This window comes from Rattus norvegicus, chromosome 2, assembly GCF_021556685.1.
Source record: "Rattus norvegicus strain SHRSP/BbbUtx chromosome 2, alternate assembly SHRSP_T2T, whole genome shotgun sequence".
Lineage (NCBI taxonomy): Eukaryota > Metazoa > Chordata > Mammalia > Rodentia > Muridae > Rattus > Rattus norvegicus.
Genome location: NC_141535.1, coordinates 106,982,975 through 106,989,555, shown reverse-complemented (window position 1 = coordinate 106,989,555; position 6,581 = coordinate 106,982,975). Strand labels below are relative to the sequence as shown.

Sequence of the window (6,581 nt, the reverse complement as noted above, 5' to 3'; positions counted from 1 at the left end):
AAACTGAGCCATCTCCCCAGATCTCTAGTTCATGATTTAGCCATTAATGGCAGAGGCACCGAGAACCTAAGGATTACCTGATTCCTCACACAATATTTTCTTGTAACTTGTTAAAACAATATAAATTTGGGAAAGTAAAAACCAATCTTTGGGGGTGATTGTGGAAAGAAGTACAGATCAGATGAGAACAATGTACTTCTTGTGATGATAAGAATTGTGTTACATTGCTATCTTTCTACATTAATGCCTTTAGAGACTATTTATCCTGTTCTTAGTATGTGTGTCTGTGCTGTACCTTCAGCCTGATTTACAGTACTGCTGTGCTTGAATCTCTGATCCTAAATACATTTTATCTTTCTTTGACAGTACATTTGGAATGTAGGCTCCATAGATACAAATAAAAAAGACAGAGGCTCCGCTTTCTAGAAGTTACTGTCTGGCTGAAGTCGTCAGATAAATTCACTTAACATAATTAGGATAGGAGAAAAAGCAAAATATTATTAAGTTATAAATTTACAGGACAAAAAATTGATGTACTAAATGTTCCTGATGGTAATATATTCAAATTTCAAAACTCAATGAAAGCACCCTGAAGATTTAAAATGACCTTTAGAACAAGAAACTCATTTTCCTCAGCTCAGGAGAAGCAGATGCAAACCAGGAGAGTACTTTGATCCTCAGAGAGTTCCCAGACACAGTGAATGTCACAGATTGATAAAACAGTACTGATTGTTTGCCACACTTGGGTCTCATGTCTCTCTAACACACCTTAGAACCATGCTTGGCACCAATCTTTACTTCTTTCATATTTCCTAAATACCACCCTGAAAGTATCTTATTGATATTTCTACCAGATGCTCTCCTGTGCCTATTTGGAATGTACCCTCCTAACATCCTTTTTTCTGTAACTCTATCCATCAGCCATGGCATGAAGCATCCTCCTCTTTCTGAATTTCTACAGTATTTTATAGAGGAATTTTAATCCAGCAAGATGGCTCCTCTGGCAAGGGATCACATTGAAAGGTCTAGATCTGTGCTATCCAGCTAGAATTACACACCTTTAATTTCCCTAGCTGGAATATAGGTATACTCTTAACTATACACCTTTAATACCAAATAATAACTTCTAAAAGTGGCAGACAAAGTGATGAATCAGAGAAAGATCTGACAGGATGAATTAGAGACAAGATATATGCAACTATCACAAGGACAAACAGGGAAGAGAGGTGATTTAAAAGTAGTGCAGGGAGGTGGGTAGATTTGTTGAATTTTGTGCAGTTCAGTCCAATGCAGCTTAGTTGTGTTCACAAAGCTGTGTTGATTCCTTTCAGTTCATTTCAAAGAGTCAGCATAGTCAGTGCAGTTCAGTTTATGGAGTTCAGAGGCAGTTTTTCCCAGCAGAACAATTCAGTTGAAAGCTGAGAGAAGCCAGTTTGAATCAGTCAATTTTAAAAGGAGATTGATCCAGAATTCCTGAGTTGAACCAGCCATCTGTAGTCCAGAAGGAGATAGAAAGGCTGAGCTTTTTCAGTAGTCAGTCCCAGGGGCTCAAACACTTTAGTCCTAGGTTAGTGGCACTTCAAGGTCCAGGCTTGCAGAAAAGATTATATTGTACAGAGGCTAGAAGCTTCATGTTCTAGGATGAGCCACAGTCATATAAAAAAATGAACTAGACATCGCTTCTCAGACTTTGGGCTAAGATCAAGTATAGTATCCTTCTAATCAATTTAATATCTACTGCATACTGTATCTGAGGAAGATATATTAAATGGATTTTTGTAAGTAGGAGTTGGAATAGGAGCTTGCTCTGTCCACTCCACACATCGACCTGGTATTGTAGTACCTCCAGCAACGGTCCACCCCCTCGGGGACTTATTAAAAAAAGAAGTAGTAGAATTGCTCTAGGCTCAGTCAAGCCATATAATAGTAAAGTTTGAATATGGCTCTCATCTCACTTCATTGGAGGAAATAAAAGTGACACATACAGTGTTAACTCAATATCACTCACTAGAAGGTCTTGTCATGTGTACCGAAGGAGAATGCTAGGATGTGCATGATGTATACGTATGCACATGAAAAAAATATATATGCTATATGTTAATGTTGGGTGGTTTCCTTTGTCCCTCTCTAGTTCTATCACTATAACTGGAGTTCTGGCTATTGAGTCTCTCTCTCTCTCTCTCTCTCTCGCTCTCGCTCTCGCTCTCGCTCTCGCTCTCGCTCTCTCTCTCATTCTTTCTCTCGCTCTCTCCATCTCTCCCTCTCTCTCTCTCCCTCTCTTGCTCTCTCTCCAGAAGTAGCTTTACAGGCACATACCTCCATAAGTATATTTTTACATCAGTTCCTGGATTTGGCTTTCAGGTCAATTTCTTATGATTTCATCACAAGGTATTTTACCCACTGAACCATGTACTTAGACAATCACCTTCATAACCAGAAGACTTGAGTCAGAGTTCTTCCTGTAAGGTTTACCTTCTTTCTGTCACAAAAGTAGTCACTATAATGTTGGGTCAGTGACATACTTCATAGAGCTATTGTGAGGACTGAATGCTAAAATGAATATGCTGAGAAATTTTTAAATATATTTTTAGAATAAGGCAAAAATAAGCCAAAATATGTATATATTATGATGCCATATTATATAAATTTATGGGTGTAATGTCTTTTTGTTGCACATAGAGCCAATTCTGGTACTCAGTACATAGAAAGCACTGTTTAAAATTAGGTAATTAAAACCAAATCACTTTCCATGAAAATGTGAAAGATTCCACACTCCCTGTATTTCTTTTGCTCATTTTTCTGTGTTTTCTAAATGCATAACAATATTCGACTTTAATAAAATTTTGGATGAGAAACAACTAGAACTGGGATCACTTACCTCTGTTCTATCAAACCCTCTGTTTATGGTATCTCAAGAATCATCTGAGCAGAACAGATTATATACAGTGACAGCTGAGAAGAATTTTCACCATGATAGAGTTAAGGTGCCAGAATTACTAGAAATGCCAGGCACATGTCAGGCAAGTAGGAAATCCATTTCACTTACATTATGGAGTACCTGGAATATGTGTGTGCGCGTGCATGTGTGTGTTTGTAGATCAGAGCTCAACGTGGCTATCTTCCTCAATCTTACTCTAGTTTTTGAAGCAAGGCCACTCACTGATCCTGAGTTCCCCATTGGTTAGACTGAGTGGATAATGAGCTACAGAGATCTTTCTCCACCATCCCCTCCTCGACCATTGCTAGGGTAACAGACCTGCACCAGCATGCTCAATTTTTTACATCTATCCTGAGGGTTTGGATGAACGTCCTCATGTGTGCACAGTAAGTACTTTACCAACTCAGTTTTATCTCCACTCCAAATTTCTGAGTTTTAATCTTTTAAAATGTTATATAATTCCAAGAGATTTCTGGAAAAAAAAACATCCTGAGAAAAAAGTCATGAATGGAGAAAGGAACCAGTTGTCAAGATGATGGTGACAGTGCTGCTTCCCTTTAAAAAGAACATATTTTAAAGCCAGTCTCAGAAAAAAAAAAGAGAGAAAAAAAACTGCCATCTCTGAATGAAAGAAATGAAATAAAAAGGAAAGGAAAGGACATGACTTGTCCTACCAATGATGGAAGAGAAAGTTTATTATGCATATTGGGAGGTCATAGCCAGAGTCAGAGATATCTGGGTGAAGTCAAAGAGTGGGCACATCTAGACTGAGCTAAGACATGTGGGGAGAAGCAAAGAAGGGAGAGGGGGAGAGATGGGGAAACCAGTGCAGCAGCCAGGAAGTCAAAGATACAAAATGGCAGGTAACCAAAATGCCTGCAAATTACAGAGAGGAGCCTTTGGGGAAAGGGCAGACCTGACCTTGGGCTGGAGATTTCAGGATAGAGGGCAGACTATGTCAGCCATACCCTACAACAGGTAGGGGGCTGAAGGATGTTAAAAGAACCTGGAGGTCAGGTTATACAAACTAGGCATCTCAGGTGCTTGTCTCCATGTTTGAAACTTAACAAGCTCCATCACTTCTTGGCAACAGTCCTTTAAATATCTGTATTCTTCTATGACAATTAATCAATTGCAGTGAGAATTAAGAACATGCATCTCAATGACCTAGTTTAAGACCTGTGATGATTTAGGTGTTGAAGGGCTCTCTAGCAGGTCCAAGCATTGCCAATTTTGCCCTTTCTCCTTCCTTCCCCCTTGCTAAACCCTTAAATTACATCCCTAAAGCTAACCCCCAATGTCTATTCCCTTATTTGTCTACTGACTCATTCCGGAGACTACACACCAAAGTCCACTTATCAAAACACTAAGGTCCAGCAATCTAAGTTCATTATTTGGCTACATTGGCTAACCTGTCAAATCAGGACCTACCATCTCATCCTAACACAGACCGTAGACTTCCTTTTTGTCCTTAACCTTCTCTTACAACAAACACCTGCTGCTTGCTATCTGCCTTTGCCTAATCCAGAGACAGCCATCTATCCCACTTACTCTCCAGGGTAATAATTCTCTGTTGTGCTAAGAATTTGGTGTCTGGATGTGTTCTCAGTTTACTTTGAGGGCCTACCAGTGTGAGCACTCTGTATGAAATCTCTAAGAAATTACACAATATTTGAAACTTGAAAGATTTTTCTAGTCCAGCATAGACTGCAAATCACATGTGCTGGCCTTAACATATACTCATAGCCCCACACTTCATTAAGGGTCTGGCCCAAGGTGATAGATTAAGTTAATATTTCATAGAAACTGGGGAAATGCTACATCCACAGCAATTGCTTTACTTCCCAAGATATTCCTCCTTCCCCTTCACCCATGATCAATTCATTATAAATATTACCTGTCACCCACAGAATAAGCAGTAATGTGTTTGACACTATCTGATGGATTCAGTTATGATTAGTAAGGGTCCCTGCCTTAAGGGGAATTACATCCCTTCATTGTGCTCACTGGGCTACTACGGTAAAGGCTGTAACTGAATTAGATGAGATTTGACATTGAATCTCTGAAAGAACTTAGCCTCTATGAAATTTTTGTAAACGAGTTCTGAAGGTTAAGTGAAATTAGGTTCAGGAAGCCCTTAGCACAACTTCAATCAATCACACAGTAGATCATACTCAGGATAGCAGCAATCCTCTGGAATATGGCTCATATACTGACAGAACCAAGGAACTCCAGAACTATCAGCCCAATGACTGCTGTAGAGAGTTATATGATACATTTTAAATACATCATTTTCCAGATGTTAAAATGAAAGAAATAAATAGAGGGTAGAGAGGGTAGTCAGCTCCTCGGAGCTAATCCAATGCCTTTTAATGTCAAATGCAATGGAATAGGTAAGCTGAATTCCATCCATGATTGTGCTGGTGCCTCGTTTGTGGAATCTTAGCCAGATTAATTAACATCACTGAAACAGTTTCCTCTGTAAAGTGTCTGGAGGAATAGAAACATTTGACTTGCTCACATATATGTTGACTATGAATCCTGAACACAAACCCCTTACTACAGGGATTAAGATCTTTGATATAAAAGAATAGGTACAGAAACAGGAGCATCTTAGAGTTAGGATTTAAAATAGAAATGGTTGAGGGGAGTAACCAAGCAATTTACTTGCTTAGAGCCATGGCTTTTTAAATGCCTACTGCTGACAGTGTGATATATTTTCTGAAACAGAGTTCCAATAGCAAGTTGACAATAATTTGATTTTCTCTGTTGCCTGACACTCTAAATTCTTATTTCCTAGGTTACCACGGAGCTCTCTCTAGCAAGTGTCACTCAGTGAGTTTTGACTGTGTGTGCCTATTATGGAGCCAATTTCACTAAAAGCTGGTTCCTCTCCATCCCTTCAAATCAGATGCTCTTTTATTCCCCAAAATAAAACATCAGCACTGCTGCTAGACAAGTCTTTAACTTAGCCACCTTCAAGAAATACAGCCCCTCTATTTCTGTCTGCCAAGGACAGGAGATTTTTCTTTATCGTTTGGAACAATACACTCCTGTTGCAGGAGAGCACATAAACAGAAGGAAGGTGCTGAAATCTCGAGTCAGGATGAGGTGAGTTTCCTCAAACAGAACTCTGAAAGGAGAAATACAGTGTGTGAATAAGGGAGACTCTTTCATCTAAGAGCAAACAGAGCAGGATACCGAACTGTGGAAGAGAACCACAGCAAGAACACAGATGAGGGTAGGTCACTCCTTTCTTATTCTTTCCTCGACCATGAAGAGTCTCCATGATCTATTTTTAATTCTCTGTGTCTATGGAAAGCCAGTAAAACATTCTCCTGGATAGAAACACGACTCTTAGAATGGGGTTCTAATTTTTCTTTCTGTGGCTGTAATAAAACAATGACTCAAGGTAAGGGAAGAAAGAATTTATTGCAATTTATACTTTCAAGTCACAGTCCATCGTTAAGATATTTCAGGGAAAGAACTCAAGATAGAATCTCAAAGCAAGAACTGTTTGCTTATCCACACAGCATTACTCTGAGTTGAAAGCTCACTCACAACCAAAGGAGCGCAGCAAGATTCGTGGAGTAACAGGACCTGGCCTACTCTCTGGCTTACTTACAAGTTCAAGCATATCTAG

At 39.3% G+C, this 6,581-nt stretch overlaps 1 non-coding gene across 1 annotated transcript; it reads left to right on the top strand.

The window, feature by feature from the left end:
- The first annotated feature begins 1,675 nt into the window (after window positions 1-1,675).
- Window positions 1,676-1,865, top strand: LOC120101398 (U2 spliceosomal RNA). Its single transcript, XR_015679008.1, has one exon. It is a non-coding gene; the product is annotated as a U2 spliceosomal RNA (small nuclear RNA).
- The last annotated feature ends 4,716 nt before the right edge of the window (window positions 1,866-6,581 follow it).